Genomic DNA, 18,182 nt, shown 5'->3' with positions numbered 1-18,182 from the left:
TACTGAAGGGTATATTTTTGGGTTTTTTACTTTTTTTTATCTAGTCTCACCCTTTGCTTCTTTCTAAATATTTATCACCCAAAATCAGAAAAGCATTCAGTTTTGTTTCTGGTTCTTTGTCAGCTTGCGGAGCTGAGTAGGCCTTTTTTAAGCCTAAATTGCGTGGTGAGGCTCACAAGTGAGAATAAGTTGGGGCCGGGAGGTATTATCATTTCCCTGAAGCCCACTTGCCCACCTTATACACCTATGGTGATTTGGGGCTCTGGAAGAATTGGGAAGGGAAGAAGCATTTATTAAACACCTACTATGTGCCGGGCCCTGGAAGAGATCCCATAAATTGGGGAGGGAAGAAGCATTTATTAAACACCTACTATGTGCCAGGCACAAGTAATAATAGCTAACATGCATATAACACCATGTATGAGACATTGTACTAAGGCTTTACCATTTGATCCTCACAACAACCCTGGGAGGTAGCTGCTGTTATCTCCATTTGACAGATGAGGAAACTGAGGCAAACAGGTTAAGTGACTTGTCCAGGGTCCCACAGCTAGTAAGTATTTGAAGCCAGACTTAAATTCTTTGAGCTTTAGTTTTCTCATCTGTCCAATGGGGATAACCAGACCCTTGATATTTATCTCACAGGGTTGTGAGATGAGATGAGATAATGTATATAAGGCACTCTTACAGACTGTAAAAAGGCGCTTCAATGAGGTGTCAGAAAAACACATTGGATTTAGAGTCTGGGGACTCTGAGCTTGAATCACCGCTCCATAGCTCCCTCATTGCATAACGTTGGCAGGTGTCTGGGCCTCTCTGGGCCTCAGTTCCCCCACCTATCAAAAGGGTACGATACCTGTGCTAGCTATCTCTCAGTGCTGTAAATGCCAACTATTGCTATCATAATCTAGCAGATGAATACGGTGTGATCCCAATTATCTGCAAGTGGCCGTCTTCCAGATGTTGCACTCCCCTCCTGCCCCAGCCCGGCTTTGTCCCCGTGGGTTCTACACTGACAGAGTCCTGGGCGCTATTCCAGGACAGAAGGTCTGGCCCATCCCAGAGGTGAGCACACACACTTTCCGGTCCTCCAGATGTGTTTGAACTTCACCTGAATGGCAGTGCAGGGCTGATTCAGTCAGCAGCTGCGGAGTTTCCTGGCTTGGAGAGTCCCCTGTTAGTCATGGTTTATTGGAAAGCACACGGATGATCTGAGTAGGAGTGGAAATAACTTAGTGGTGTTTATCTTGTCACTTCCCTTAATAATATCAGCCCCTGGGTTTGTGGAGAATAATCTGATCTCAAAAGACCTCCCCAGGAAACATGGAGGGGTGGTGGCAGCAGTGGCGGTTCAATCTTTTCAGTCGTGTCTGACTCTTTGGGGTTTTCTTGGCAAGAAGACTGGCGTGGTTTGCCATTTCCTTCTCCAGCTCATTTTGCAGATGAGAAAGCTGAGGCAAATAAGGTTAAGTGACTTGCCCAGGGTGACAAAGCTAGTAAGTGTCTGATGTCAGATTTGAACTCAGGTCCTCCTAACTCCAGGCCCAGTGCTCTATCCACTGTACCACTTATCTGTCCTTGTGTAGGTGTGGGGAGAAGGCCAGTAGTAAAAAAGGCACCGCTGGAGTGGGAATCAGGAGACCTACCTGGACTTTTGTCCTGGCCCTTCCACCAATCAGGAGTCTGGGCAAGGCATTTACCCTCATCATAATTAGCTAATATTTATAATGGCACTTTAAAGTTTACAAAGCATTTTACCTATATTATCTCATTTGATTCTCAACCCTGTAAAGTAGGGTTATGCTATTACCTCCATTAGGCCCATAGAGGTCAAGTGACTTGGCCAGGGCCTCACAACTGATAAGCATCTGAGGGTTTGGGGTCTCTCTGGCTCTGACTCTTAACATTCCACCACAACTCGTAGCTGCCAAGTCGGCACCCACAAAATGAGTAAGACTCTTCCTAACCTCCTAGAATTTGACCTGAGGATCAACAAAGATCAGGAAAGAACTTTGCAACTTTTAAACCCATGGAAATGTAAAATGTTAGTGTGTGGTAGTAATTTTTTTAACCTTTTAAAAAAAGCCTTTTTAATTAAGAAGCATTGTTTTCTCTCCATTCCATCTCCTCCTTTTGTTTTGAAAACAAACAAGAGAAATAAAGCCCTTCTAATAAATACAGGCAGCCAAGCAAAACAAAATGTCCGTCTTGTTCTGCATCCTGTCTATCTATCCAGCCTTGGACAGAAGTAAACAGAATCAGTCATCAACAGTCCCCTGGAATCCTGGTTAACTCATTGGTCTGATGAGAGTTCTCAGAGTTCAGAATTGTCTTAACAATGTTGTTTCTGTATAAACTGTGATAGTAACTTACTACTCTATGAACCCCCAGAGATCCAGGGATATGTTATATTGACAATGAAACTTCACTTAGTCTAGCTTAAAAGCAAAGCAAAGGAACAAAAAAACCAAACAAACCCTACTTGCCCTGTCCTGGACTATGGAGATTTTGATGCCAAGTCATTGGGTTAATTAGGTTTTCAAATCATTAATTAGTTTTTCAAATCCTAACCCCAAATTGGCTTTCTCATAGGAATAGGATTCAGACAGGGAAAGCACATTAGACATCATCTTACAGGTAGAGGAGTGACGTTATTCATCCTGACTCGTACAGGCGCTAAGTGACAGTCAGAATTCAGATGGCGTCCTTAGAGTGGTGTTGCTGTTTGATCATTTCAGTCGTGTCCCACTCTTGGTGACCCCCTTTTTCATTTCCTTCTCCAGCTCATTTTGCAGATGAGGAAACTGAGGCAAACAGGGTTATGTGACTTGCCTAGGGTCACTCAGCTATAAGTGTCTAAAGCCAAATTTAAACTCAGGTCTTCCAGACAGGTGTTCTTCTACCCACTCTCTCTCTTCTAGTACTACTCCTTGGGTGATGTTTACACAATTCTCTTAAGGTTTGCAATGAACTTTGCAAATATTTTCCCTAGAAAGAATGGTGTGTGTCAAGTCATGAGGCCTGTGTTCTGACCCCGGCTTTGCCCCACCTGTGTGACTTGGGGCAAGTCAACCTCTGGGCCTCAGTTTCCTAATCTATAAATTGAGGGTTGGATTCAAGGTCACCCTGTTACCAAACAGCCCAGCGGGGATTCAAGCCCAGCTTGCAGCTCCTGACCCACAGGCCTCAGACTCTGGGTTCAGGTCCGTTGCTTTTTCATGCACCAATCTGCAAGGCAATGGCCTTCTTTTGTGGCCCTAAGACCTGGTGTTCTCCTTAAGTAGAGGGTGGGTCTGACAAGCTGAGGATTGCTTCAGAAGGATAAATTCCAGTTCTGTTTGCAGCTGCCACAGGATAAATCCGGTCCAAGACTCCGAAGGGTGAAACTTATTAACCCATCAAGACGGCATGGCTTCTGGACTCATGAATCCCTAGCCAATGGGAGGGTCTTAGACATGCCCAGGCCTCTGCAAAGGGAGTCTGGATCTGTGGGGGAGTGGAGTGTGGTGGTGGTGGAGGGAGGCAGCGGGTACCAAGTTCCAGCGTGTTAACATCGTGCCTCATCAGCGTCAGAACTGAGGGTGTAGCCGTAGAAAGCTGACCTTACAGGCAACGCTGTCCACCTTTCCTTGTGTAACATGTGGGAGACAGGTTTGGCTTCGGCAATTTGGGGTTTCCTTTTTAAGCAGACTGGCATTTTAATAGTATGACATTTTCGTCCAGGCACTGTCTATTGCAAAGATGTTGAAAGGAGGTTTTGAGATCTCAAAACGAGATCAAGGGGGATGAAACTACCGGAAATGAGTTTTCTCCCTGGCACTTGACCAATAGATGAAGGGGAGAAAAATCCACTAACCACCCCAGTCCAACCATACCACATTTCATCGCTGGTGGCTGGTTCCGCTTATATCCACCCCCTTTCAGAGACTGACTTTAGTGGTCCAAGCAGAATGACAACCTTACCCTTGAAAGGCTGAAAGAACCAAAGGTGTGAGAGACTAATAATTTCCTGTCTTTGTCCTGTTTATTTGCAAAATCGGTAAATTCAGAAATGAAAGGGGCCGTAAAGATTATTTAGTCAAATCAGCCTCATCTTCTCTAGAGAATCAAGAGGCCCAGAGAGGGGGAGAGACCTGCTAACATCACACAGCTAGGATACCCAGCTGGGATTTGAACCCAAGTCCCTTGACTTGAGAACAAGTGCATTTTAACCCAAATGAAATATTAAACTATATGGCCTCAAAGATTCCTTCCAGCTGTTGGTTACTAAGAGTCTGTGGCCTCCTTTTATTAGCCCTTCTCTTAGTGCCTCAGTTTCCCATCTGTACCCCACCTCCCCCCTACACACACATCCTGTTGTCTGCTAACTGCTCCACCGTCCAAGCTGAGTATAGGGACACGGATGAGACAGAATCACTAGATCAGGGCTGCTCGACACCCACAGGAGTTCCGAAAAAAGCAAATGGGGTGGATGTGGTCAGTGTGTGCCCATGATGTGTGGGGGCACCCAGGCTTGTGAAGGGGTGTGTGTGGGAGGGGGTGTGGATGTGGTCAGACTGTGTGCTCAGGCTGTGCGGGGGCACCCAGGCTTGTGAAGGAGTGTGTGTGTACCTGCGTGTCACCACCACCTGGAGGAGGGAGATTGGGCATGTTCCTAGGGCCTCATCTGCGTGATTCTCGGACTGGCCGCAATCACTTTTAAGGTCTCTGGAACACTTTGAAGGTCTTGTCTTTTGTAAAGCTCTAGATCGCGAGGTCCCAGGCTGCTCGGTGGGCCGAGGGCTCTGCTCTGGCGGGTGTGGCCTGACTCCATCCATCCCTGGGTGTTTGGCCTGTGTGTGGGAGGGAGGTGAGGTGGGCGGAGGGGAAAATCAAATCTGGGACAGCCCTATCCCGAGGCGCAGACGCTGATCCCCGGTGCTCGGGCATATGACGCTGGGCTGCTTCCTCTCTGCCCGGGAGTGAGCATGAGTGTGTGTGATGCGTGTCTGCGGTAGGCACAGCCCGGCTGGCCGGCGGCTGCCTGATGCTGGAGGACTCCTCGCTGGACCAGTGCCGGGCGCGCTCGGGCCGCTCTCAGGTGCGTCTCCTTTTCTCCTCCCAGCTCCGCTCATCACTTGGAGCCGGGGCTTGGGGGAGCCGGGGCTTGGGGGAGCCGGGGCTTGGGGGAGCCGGGGCTTGGGGGAGCCGGTGGGGAGGTGGGCAGTGGTGGGGATCGTGCCTTAGTGATAAAGCCTCCGGGCCGCATCAGGGAGAGAAGACACAAGTTTGAGTAAAAGTGTGTCCTCCCCAGACTCCCCTCCACCCGCCGGCAACACACGCGCCCCCGGAGCTAGAAAGGGGAAAGGGGGCGACACCCGCAGCCACACACGCCCCGACGTAGGAGCTAGAGATGGGGAAAAGGCACAAGTACACACACACACACACAGCCCCAGGACTAGAGATGAGGAAAGCACACACACACACACACACACACACACACACACACACACACGCCCATGCCCATGGCTAGAGACAGGGAAAGGACACACACCGAGCTAGAGAAGAGGGAAGGAAAGGGGTCTGGACCAGGGCTGCCTGGCAAACACGAGCATCCTTAGGTAGCCACAGCAGGAGAGGAATCTGCAGTCCAGGGAGAAACGGAGAAGCCCCCCACTCCTTCCCCCTCTGGACTGAATCCAGTAGGAAGCCTCCTCCCCTTCTCCTCCCCACGGATCTTGGGCGGCTCAGCCGTGGTTGTCAGTATTTCCTCCCTCGTGAGCCGGTGACAGCCTCCCTCTCCTGTGCTTGGGGCAGTCACATTTTCCCCTCTCAGGAGGCACGCCGGCTTTAGTCTTCTGTTTAGAGAGAACTTTGGGACTGTTCTAAACAGAGGTGACATTTGGGTGAGGGTGGCCGGGAAAGGCCAGCAGAGGTGGAGAAGGGTGTCCAGTATGAACACAGGTGGGAAGACAGACACCAGCTCCGTGGGTGTTCTAAGCCAGGATGGGTCAGAGTATAGAGAGAAATGAATCAATCTGAGTCCTTTAAAAAGATCCAGGGGATAACCCCTGCACGGGAGAATTGTCTCCAGACTTCCTTCAAAGACTGCAGTGTGGATTCGGCCTATGGGGGACCTCTGTTCCCAGGGGCTACTTCCTGTTGAAACCTCTTCCAAAAACACAGATAATTCACCAATTTCATTTGAGCTGAGTTTCAACCCCCACTCTCACTGTACTGTTTTTTCCTTTGCTTTCTTTGTGTCTCTATGGCGTAAGCACCTAATAAATGCTTGTTGACTGACTGACTAACTACATTGTAGCATAGCCAGCCCTGTGTCTAAGCTGAACAAACGATCACCTACATAGTGAAATTTCAAATACTCCAGGAAAGATATTACGTCCTTGTCCTCCTCCCCACCTCTACCCCAGGTCTACCCTCCCTCCTTCCTGGCACCTGAAAGTTCTCTAAGATACTTAACCATTTGGATTGTATTGCTCTCCCTTCCAGTCTCATTTGAAATGTCTGCACCTCTGTGTGGAAACCACATTAAATCACTGATACCTTAACGTATTTCCTAGAATTAAAGATTTAGAACTCCGGGGACCACAAAGGGCCATGGAGCTTAACTCCCTCTTTTTACAGATGAAACCAGGGCCCAAAGAAGTGACTTGCCTAGACTTACCCAGGGTTATAGGATTGATTGGAACCTGGGTCCTCCAAATCTAACACTTCCCCCCCCCCCCATAGCTTTCTGTTTGATCTTCCTGCCTCAGGCCTCTTCCCTTACTCCAGTCCAGTCTCCATTCAGAGTTATCTTCCCAAAGCACAGCTCTGACCGCGTCACCCCCTCCCCTTCTCAGTCAGCTCCAATGATTTCTTATTCCCTCCAGGATCAAATATGTCCTGTTTGTACATACACATATATCCTGTTTAAGTGTTTTCTCACCCCGTTAAAATGGAAGCTTGAAGGTGGGAACTAGGAACTTCTGTATCCTCAACCCTTAGCACAGTGCTTGGCAGCCAGTAGGTGTTTAATAAATGCTTGTTGACTTTTCTCACCCTGCCAGGCCTTAACAATTTCCAAAGGACTTTCCATGCATTATTACATTTCATCCACAACAACCCTGTGAGGGGCTCAGGGTAGGGGTTATCATCTTTATTTTACAGGTGAAGAAACTAAATCTCAGAGAGAGAGAGTTATTTGATCAAAGTCACAGAGCTTAGAAGTGGCAAAGCCTGGAGGAGTACTTGGGTCTTCTGATTTCTATCGTTTATAGTTCTAAATGTTAGTGCAGTAAGGGACCTTAGGATTTCTCATAGGATCATAAATTTATGTTTTACAGATGAGGAAACTGAGGCACAGAGTGGTTAAATGATTCGTTTAGGATGGAATGAATTCCAGGTCTTCCTGACTCCAGGTCCAGCCTTATCCATGAGGCCATGATGGGTCTCCTTTTAGATTTAGCCTTCTTAACAAGGTGCTTTATTTAAGGCAGCAGAGAATAACCCGCCTACGCCATAGTTTGAAAGAAATCTGTTCCCCCAAGATGGGTTTTGACAGCCCAGCACCCTTCTGGGGGGTGGGGTTGGGGAGTCAGCAATCAGTCAGATCAGGGAAATTAGCAACCCCTGGCTTAGCTCAATGAGCTTCTCATCTGCTCTGCACTTCCCTGGAGAGGGTTGTGTGTATAGGGCCAGCTTTCTAGTGGTCCAGAGTAGTTGCTATTACATTTTATCAGGTTATTAGATGATGATTGAGGAAGCTTTGGGGGAGGAGGGAAGGCTGGTACTTTAATGATGGGAAGCTGGATTGCAGAGCATGGTGGGAGGGGGTCCAACAGTTGACCATAGAGTTGGGCTGTAGGAGAGGGCAGAGGGGCCCCACTGGAGTTTAGAGTTTAGAAATGGAGGACCTGGTAAATGGCCTCCAGCCTAGGCTCTTATAGGAGTTCCCTGGGGAGAGGCTTGCTATAGCTTTCTGAACTTTCTAGCCCAATTAAAGACCCACTTCCCCTCCCCCTCCCCAGACGGACACCAGCACCTCCCTGTCCAGACTTCTCCAGTTGTATTGATTGATATGAGGGGTTGAATTACCTTTGTTGCTTCTCAGTCCCCTCCTAGGCAATGAATTCCCCAAGGGCACAGACTGCGTCTAGACAATATTATTAATGTGCTTATTCAACCAGCCCTTTCTGGGCAACTTCTATGCCATTTAATGGCGTTCTGGTGTCGAGTATTGGCAGAACAATGGGAAGTGGCTCAAAAGACCTGGCCTCCAATCCCAGCTCTGCTACTGACTACAGTGTATGACCTTGGGCCAGTCATATCACCCCTGAGCCTCAGTTTTCTCCTAAGTAAAATTAGAGAGTGCCCTGGAGTCAGGAGGACCTGAGTTCAAATGTGGCCCCAAGACACTTGACACACTTACTAGCTGTGTGACCTTGGGCAAGTCACTTAACCCCAATTGCCTTCCCTTCTCCCCTCCAAAAAAAATTTAAAAAAATAAAAATTTTAAAAAGTGGTTTCCTTTCACTTTGAAAAAAATTAGAGAGTGGACTCCATGAAGGAAGTTAATTAATTTGTAAGCATTTATCAACCAAGTTCCATGCACCTGTGCTAGGTATAAAAACAAACAGGAACCAGGAAGGAGCCCCTGTCTCTGGGAGCTTCTGCGGGAGACAGAGGAGGACCCATAGAAGTGGGTACTAAATATACACCAAAAATACAGGGTAATTGGGTGGGAGCATGGGGGGTGATGCCAGGATATCAAAGTGCAAGGTAGGTTGTGGGAGAGAGAAGTAGGATAGTTTGTCTGGAAGGTAGGGAGTATGAAGGAGAGTAATTTGTAATAATCTTGGAAAGAAAGATCTTCCCTTCCTCCTTCCCTCCTCTCCCTCCCTCTCCCCCTCCCTCCCTCCTTCCCTACTTTCCTCCATTCTGTCTTCCCTCCCTGTCTGTTCCTTTCTCTCCTCCCTTCTTTCTCTCCCTTCTTTCCTCCCTTGCTTCCTTCCTCTCTCCCTCCCTTCCTCCTTTCTTTCCCTGCTTTCTCCCTTCCTTCTTTCCTGCCTTTTTTCCCTTCTCCCTCCTTTCCTCCCTCCTTCTCTTCCTCCTTCCTTTATTCCTCTATCTCTTCTTCCCTCCCTCCTTCTCTCCCTCCCTCTTCCTTCCTCCATTCCTTCTTCCCTCCCTCTGTCCCTTCCTCCCTCCTTTCCTTCCCTCCGTTCTCTCCCTCCCTCCCTTCTTTCCTCCCTTGCTTCCTTCTTCCCTTTCATCCTTTCTTCCCTTCTTTCCTCCCTTCTCCTCTCCATCCCTCTCTCCCTTCCTTCCTTTCTTTCCTCCTTCCTCCCTTCCTTCTTCATCTCCTTTCCTCCCTCCTTTCTTCCTCTCCTTTCCTCACTCCTTTCTTCCTCATTCCTTCTATCCACCCTTTCCCTCTCCCTCCTTTCCTTCCTTCCTTCCTTCATACCTTCCTCCTCTTTTTTCATTTTATTTTATTTTTCTTTTCTGAGCTGGAGCCCCCTCTTTCACTGGAGCTGGAAGGGCCTCAGTCCCTCCCCAGCCCCATCCCACTGCTGATCAGCAAAGGAGTCCTGATCTGCAAAATTCTAACCAGGGAGGACACCCACAAACCAGGTACAAGGTGACTTCAGCTGGAGAGGCACCAACAGCCGGTGCACCAGGAGGGTCCTCCTACAGAAGGTGGGGCTTGAGTGGACTTTAAAAAACAATTTTTTAATTTAAATTTTTTTATTCTGAACTCAAAAAGAAAGAACATATCCACACACACAGCACAACCAGAAAAGCCCCAAAAAGATTCTTTATGAAATCCTGAATCTCCATTTCATACTTACTGCTTTTTTAAGCATTTAAGTTCTAAATGTTATTTTCAAAACTGTGCTGCTTGTCTGTGCTTCTTTCTGAATTTCCTTCTGTTCTTTTTCATGCATTTAAAACATATTTCAATGGCCCTCTTTTTTTGGCATAACTATTGCTAAACCCCCCTCAATTCCCCAATTAAAAACTGAAAGAAAGAAAAAAATTCCTTGAAACAAATAAACATAGTCAAACAAAATGAATTCATACAATGATCATGTGCAAAAATAAGTATATTTTTCTATACCTTGTGTCCCTCACCTCTCTATTAGGAAGGGGGTAGCATTTAACCATAGATTCTCCAGAGATGTGGCTGAATAGTGAACAGAATTCTTATGTCTTCCAAAATTTTTATCTTTTAAAAAGAAATGAGTTTTTATTGATGTATTTGATGTATTTTTTAAAAAATCACCTAATTTACCTTACCCCCTCCCAGAGAGCCATCCATATAACAAAATTTTTAAAGACAAAAAAAGAGAAAAGAATAAGAGAAATAAATATGTGGAGTATACAACACTTGTAGACTGTTCACCTCTGCAAAGAGTGGAGTGGAATTCTCATCTCATATCTCTTCTTTGGGTCCATGTTCCTGCCCTGAGCCATGCTGGTTTTGACGTTCACTTTTGATTTGGGGGTGGGGGGAAGGTGGTTCTTTCCATTGGCCTTGCTACTGTAGTCCTTGCATATATTGTTTTCTTGCCTCTGCTTACTTCACCCAGCATCAGTTTAGGTAAATCTTTTAATGCTTCTGTAATTCGTCATCACCAATCAATGGGCACCTACTTTATTTCCAATTCTTTGCTGTCACAAAAAGTGTTGCTACAAATATTTTGGTGGATATGGGGGCTTTCTTCTTATCAATGATATCCTTAAGGTACCCAGGGGTGGGAAACCTGTGGCCTTCTAGGTCCTTGGGTGCAATAACTAAGTCCAGGTTTTACAGAACAAATCCTCTTATTAAGGGGATTTGTTCTGTGACATTTGGATTCAGTTAAAGGGATGCACTTGAGGATCTAGAGGGCCACATGTGGCTTTGAGGCCACAGGCTCCCCACCCCTGGATAGGACCTAGTGGTATATGCCTAATAGTAGAATCTCTGGGTGGAAGGGTATGGACATTTAGTCACTTTATTTGCACAATTCCAAATTGCTTTCCCAAATGGTTGCACATATTCGCAGCTCCACCAACAATGGTACCAGTGTGACCATCCTCCCACAACGCCTCCAACATCGACGCTTCTCCTCTTTTGTCCTGTTTATCAGTTTTCAGGGTGTGAAACCTTGGGGTTGTTTTGATTTGCATTTATTTTATTTTTAGTGATTTGAGCGTTCTTTCATGCGGTTGTTAATGGTTTGCTATTTTTCTTTTGAGAATTGTTCCTGTCCTTTGACCGCTCAACTATGGGGAAATGGCTTTGGCCACATACATCTATTGGCCACATACATCTATTGCTACAGCTGTATTATCTCCATCTATAGATATCCATATCCACATATGTATACATACACACGTTGAGATGTACACCTATATGTTAATTATCTATATAGCTTGAGAGAAATTTGATACAAAGATTTTTTTCAACCCTTTCACTTTTAACCTAGGCTCATTAATTTTGTTTGTGCAGAAGCTTCTCAGTTCCATGTAACCAAAGTTAACTGTTTCATCTTTTGTAATTGCCTCTGACTCTTGTTTGGTTAATAATCTATCTCCCACCCTTTGCTTTTCTTCTATTTTTTAACTATTATGTTCTTTAATATCATCAAGGTTGTATATCCATCTAGAATGTATTATGGAATAGAGTGTAAGATGTTGGTCTAAGCCTAATTTCTCTTGGACTTGTTTCCAGTTTTCCCAGCAGTTTATTAACTAAGGAGTTCTCTCCTAAGTAATTTATGTTTCACAGCTTATTTTGATAAGTGTCAGTATAGGGTTTCATTGTTTCCACTTCTCTTGTCCAGTCTATTCAGTTGATCTTCCTGTCTGTTTTTAAAAATTAATTAGTTTTTTTTTTCGAGGCAGTCAGGATTAGGTGACTTGCCCAGGTCATGCTAACAAGTGTCAAGTGTCTGAAGCTAGGTTTGAACTCAGGTCCTCCTGACTCCAGGGCCGGTGCTCTATCCCCTGTGCCACCTAACTGCCCCTTTGTCTCTGTTTTTTAACTAATACCAGATGGTTTTGATGACTGGTGCTCTATTATATAGTTTGAGGTCTGGAAGGGTTATTTTCCTGTTCCCCTTTTGTTCCTACCTCTTTTGATCATTTCTCTTATTATTGTAGATATTTTCTTTTCCGACATGAATTTTGTTATTTTTATCAAATTTGGTTAAGTATCCCTATGATAATTTCATTGGTATAGCATTAAAGATATAGATTAATTTAAGGTTGATTTTCTTTCCAATGTTGTTGACCCGGTATAACTTCTTACCTGAGCCTTAAAGCAAACCGGGAATTCTAGGAGGGGGTGAGGAAGGAGAGCAGCACGTAGATTGTAAAGGCACGTCCAGAAAAAAAAAACATGATGTTCTGCATACAGCACTACGCAACTCACTATAGAGATACAGACACGGCGACCAAACGTGTCCAAAGTAAAAAGCCCACCCTTTTCCACATCCCTTTTTCTGCCAAAGGCACCACCATCCTTCCAGTCACCCAGATGACCTCAGTATCAACCTTGACACCTCACATATCCAATCAGTTGCCAGATTTTTGTATTATTACTTCCGCAACATCTCCTTTCTCCTACTCATACGCCCATCATCCTGAATCACCTCCTCACCACCTTTTACCTGGACTATTAAAATAATCTCCTAATTAATTAATTTCTCCACTTCAAATCTCCCCAGCCCCTCCTCCTGCACTCCAATCTATCCAGTCCAAGATGGCAAGTGGGTATGATCACTGTTGTATATCCTAACTGACTGATTAATGGTTCCAGATTCATTCATTTCTTGGGAGAAACAGCTGGACCACATGTTAAGCAGGATGGTATTGTGGTAAGGATTTGGAGTTAGGTTCTGGGTTCAAGTTCTGGTCATCTGTGACTTTGGGCAAGTTACTTCACTTTTTTAGAGGTTAACTTCTAAGCCCCATTCATGCTCTAGACCTAAGCAGCCAGTGTCAAGCGACCATATCATAGCAAAACCCTTTTCTGTCTTTATCTTGATGCAGTTTGAGAGGTTCAGGGACCCCCCAAAGACCAGAGTACTGTAGAGGGTCACCTGGAATGAATTCATGGACTTAAGCATTCTTTAAGTCAAGTTGGCAAAGGTTTATTGTAACACCAATATAGCAGGCAGAGCTCCTTAAGGAACTTGCAACATCACAGGAATGATGCTAAAGCTCATATAGGAGAAATAGTGGATTATCTGGCCGATATGCTAATTAGGTGATAATGTACAACCTTGGGCACAGGTGTCATTCATTACTGGAAACCAGGGGAAGGGCTTTCTCAGGGGTGTACTTTTGGTCTGTTACGTCTGTAGCAAGATAGCTTTGAGGGTTGATGTCTATAGCTTGACTTCTAGATTGAACATGATAACTTTGGGATCAATATATGATAATTCTGTGGTTAGAAGATAGTCCTGTTTTTACAAGAGAATTCCTTCAGAAATCAGCTTGTTCTTGTGATGGGGAAAGGTAGTGTGTTTTACTGGGGGCCCACTCATGAGTAATTGTGGCAAAAGGTAGTTTGTCTTACTGGGTCCACTCATGAGTTAATCTAGGCATAGTGTCCTTGGGCTGGGGAGAAAACTGTCCAGGACAGTGTTTTGAGGCTATGGAGAAATGTGATCTTGGAATTGGGGTCCAAGCACAAGCACCCCATCAATCCAACACCTCAAAACCCCTTTATTGAACCAGGAAGCGATTTTCTTGCCTTCCCCTGCCCTCCATTAAACTGTAGTGGAATGTCCATCAGCTCTGAGCTTCTAGGGACACTGGATTCTGTGGAGAAACAAGCAGCAGGGAACTGACTGAGGACCATGTGCACTCACCCCTCATGGGAGGGGCAATCAGAGTAGTAGCTTTGGAGGGGGCCACTAGAGCAGTTCTCCTGGGGGGGGGAATGGTAGCCAAGAACTTGGCAAGAGGAACCTGAAATTGACCTCCTTTCTTTACAGAAGTGGGAGAACTATAGGTATGGCCAGTCAGTCAGTAAACATTTATTAAGCACCTACTACGTGCCAGGCACTGTGCTAAGCTTATAAATAAGAAAAAAAGAAAACAGTCTCTGCCCTCTGAAGTGCTAAGAGCCGTTACCGAAACTTCAGGCAACTAGGTGTTACAGTGCCAGGAGTCAGGAAAACTCATCTTGCTGAGTTCAAATCTGCCCTCAGACATTTACGAACTGTGTGAGCCTGGGCAAGTCACTTCACCCTGTTTGCCTCAGTTTCCTCATCTGTAAAATGAGCTGGAGATGGAAATGGCAAACCGCTCCAGTGTCTTTGCTGAGAAAACTCCAAATGAGGTCACGGCTGAAATGACCGAACAACAACCAAATAGGCAGAGCGGTCCTTTGTAGAAAATCTAGATACCACACTGAGGCTTAGTTTGGGTTGACAAATGCTCTTGGAGATGAGAAGTACCATAAGAGATTAGCAGAGAGAGAGAGCTAAGCCACACTGAATTAAAGCTGTCTAATGTATGCCCTGCTCGGCTCTAGACACGAGATCCCTCCTGCTTTGGAACAAACTTGAGCTGATTCTCCAAATTGCTTTAGACCAGGGTCCTTAACCTTTTTTGGGTGTCATGGATCCCCCGGCAGCCTAGTTAAGTCTATGGACCCCTTCTCAGAATAATGTTTAAATGTATAAGAGAAAATACATGTCTTCAAAGAAAACCATATTGAAATACAATTATGAAAACATTAAAAGTTCTTGGACCCCGAGTTAAGAATGCTGGCACTGAAGTCTTCTTTGGGGCATACCAAAGTCCTCAGTGTGGCCGGCCAGACCGTTCCTTATTCCCAGGGTAAGAAACATGGGAAATTGTGTGTTGGTCCCACCACTGTCCCAGTGGTATTTCTGGCAGTAAGTTGCATCCTATGCCCTCAGAGAAGGAGGGTGAGTATCGACAGGATGCTTCAGGCAAGCAGCCACTGGACGAGCCTACTGGCATTCATGCTGTTATTGGCTGATTTTGGTGTCTGATTTGCATGAATTCCTGTGCTACATGCCTTTCCAGGCACATTCTCTCTCTGTCTCTCCTTCTGCTCCCCCCTTTCTTTCTCTGTCTCTCTTCTCTCTCCTTTCTCCTCTCCCACTCTGCCTCTCTTTCCACCTGTCTCTCTTTCTCTGTCCTTTCCCTCCTTCTCTCCCTCTCCCTTTCTCCATCCTGTGCTCTCTGTTTCTGTCCCTCTGTCTCTCTTTTCTCTCTTCTCTCTCTTTCTGTCTCTCCATCTCTCTGTCTCTCTTTTCTCTTCTTTTCTCTTCTCTCTCTCTGTCTCTGACTCTCCCTCCCTCCCCCTTTTTCTCTACCTCTCTCTTTCTGCCTCTGTCTCTTCCCATCTCTCTGTCTCTCTGCCTCTATGTTTCCATCTCTCTGTCTCTCTTTTCTCTCCTCTCTCTCTCTGCCTCTCTTTCCATCTGTCTCTCTCTCCATCCATCCCTTTCTCTCTCTCTTCTCTCTCTCTCTTTCCTTGTCTGTCTCTCCACTCTCTTTCTCCTCATTCTGTCTCTCTGCTTCTGTCTCTTTCCATCTCTCTCTGTCTCTGTCTCTCTTCATCCCTCTGTCTCTCCCCTCTGTCTCTGTCTGTCTCTTTCTCTGTCTCTCTCTGTCTTTATCTGTCTCCATCTCTGTCTTTCTCTCTGTCTTTGTCCTCTCTCTCTCTCTTTCTCTCTCTTTCTCTCTCTCTCTCTCTCTCTCTCACCGTTTGCTACAGCTAAAAGAAGGGCCACAAAGAGGAAAGATGTCAAGACTCCTGGGGTTCGTTGTGTGGGAGGGCCTGTTCAACTTAATTTGTATTGTCCCTGTCCTTAACCTAGCAGCTGCAAAATTATGACAGCCAATTTAGAAAATGCTGTAGCTGCTTGCCTCCTTAAATAGCATGGGGTTAATTATGCCTCTCCTGTTATTTCAGACCCAGAACCTACAATAATTCTGCCAAGCTGGGCTGGAGATGAACTTCAGGGTTTCCTAAGTAAATATATGTTCCTTGGAGCCAGGAAATGTTGTCACCCAGGAGTGAAACAGCTCCTGTTTTCAAGCATCTCGCCAGTGACAGACTTTGCATTCAGACAACAAACTTGATGTTAAAGCACTTGGGAGATTGTTTAAAATGCTTAGTCAGAGCACCCATCCCCTGTCTACAATAAGCATGTCTATAAAAATGATGATGATAATAATAACTAACAGCTATGTGGTGCCTACTATGTGCCAAGCACCATGTTAAGTGCTCCTATTTTTTTTAATTCCATACTTTATTATTTAATATTTTTTTAGTTTTCAGCATTGATTTCCACAAGATTTTGAGTTACAAATTTTCTCTCCATTTCTACCCTCCCCTCCAACTCCAAGATAGCATATATTCTGATTGCCCCATTCCCCAGTCACGCCCCCTGCCCCATCTCCTTTTCCCTTACTTTCTTGTAGGGCAAGATAGATTTCTATGCCCCATTGCCTGTATATCTTATTTCCCCGTTGCACACAAAAACAGCTTTTTTTGGAGCATCTTCTTTTAAAACTTTGAATTCCAAATTCTCTCCCCTCTTCCCTCCCCACTCACTATTCCTAAGAAGGCAAGCAATTCAACATAGACCACACATGTATCATTATGCAAAACACTCCCATAAATAGTCATGTTGTGAAAGACTAACTGTATTTCCCTCCATCCTATCCTGTCTCCCTTTATTCAATTTTCTTCCTTGACCCTGTCCTTTTCGAAGGGGTTGCTTTTGATTACCTCCTCCCCCTATCTGTCCTCCCTTCTATCGTCCCCCCTTTCTTATCCTCTTCCCCTTACTTTCATGTGGGGTAAGATACCCAATTGGGTGTGTATGTTATTCCCTCCTCAAGTCAAATCCGATGAGAGCAAGATTCACTCATTCCCCCTCACCTGCCCCCTCTTCCCTTCCAATGAACTGCTTTTTCTTGCCACTTTATGCAAGATAATTTACCCCATTCTATCTCTCCCTTTCTCCCTCTCTCAATATATTCCTCTCTCCTCCCTTAATTTTATTTTTTTTAGATATCATCCCTTCATAATGAACTCCCATCAACTACCCGAACACTGAGAAAGGCCTTGTGAATTACACACATCATCTTTCCATGTAGGAATGTAAGCAAAACAGTTCCACTTTAGTAAGTCCCTTATGATTTCTCTTTCTTGATTACCTTTTCATGCTTCTCTTGATTCTTGTGTTTGAAAGTCAAATTTTCTATTCAGCTCTGGTCTTTTCACTGAGAAAGCTTGAAAGTCCTCTATTTTACTGAAAGTCTACATTTTGCCTTGGAGCATTATGCTCAGTTTTTTTGGGTAGGTGATTCTTGGCTTTAATCCTAGCTCCACTGACCTCCGGAATATCATATTCCAAGCCCTTCAATCCCTTAATTGAGAAGCTGATAGATCTTGTGTTATCCTGATTGTTTTTTCCACAATATTCAAATTGTTTCTTTCTGGCTGCTTGCAGTATTTTCACCTTAACCTGGGAACTCTGGAATTTGGCAACAATGTTCCTAGGAGTTTTCTTTTTGGGATCTTTTTCAAGAGGTGATTGGTGGATTCTTTCAATTTCTATTTTACCCTCTGGCTCTAGAATATCAGGGAAGTTTTCCTTGATAATTTCTTGAAAAATGGTATCTAGGCTCTTTTTTTGATCATGGCTTTCAGGTAGTCCAATAATATTTAAATTCTCTCTCCTGGATCTATTCTCCAGGTCAGTGGTTTTTCCAATGAGATATTTCACATTGTCTTCCATTTTTTCATTCCTTTGGTTCTGTTTTATAATATCTTGATTTCTCATAAAGTCACTACTTCCACTTGCTGAAATCTAATTTTTAAGGTGATATTTTCTTCAGTGGTCTTTTGGACCTCCTTTTCCATTTGGCTAATTCTGCCTTTTAAGGCATTCTTCTCCTCATTGGCTTTTTGGAGCTCTTCTGCCATTTGAAAGAGTCTATTTTTAAGGTGTTCTTCAGCATTTTTTGGGGTCTCCCTTAGCAAGCTGTTGACTTGTTTTTCATGGTTTTCTCACATCATTCTCATTTCTCATCCCAATTTTTCCTCTGCTTCTCTAACTTGCTTTTCCAAATCCTTTTTGAGCTCTTCCATGGCCTGAGACCAGTTCATGTTTTTCTTGGAGGCTTTTGATGTAGGCTCTTTGACTTTGTTG

This window comes from Trichosurus vulpecula, chromosome 8, assembly GCF_011100635.1.
Source record: "Trichosurus vulpecula isolate mTriVul1 chromosome 8, mTriVul1.pri, whole genome shotgun sequence".
NCBI lineage: Eukaryota > Metazoa > Chordata > Mammalia > Diprotodontia > Phalangeridae > Trichosurus > Trichosurus vulpecula.
This window is presented reverse-complemented; position numbering follows the sequence as displayed.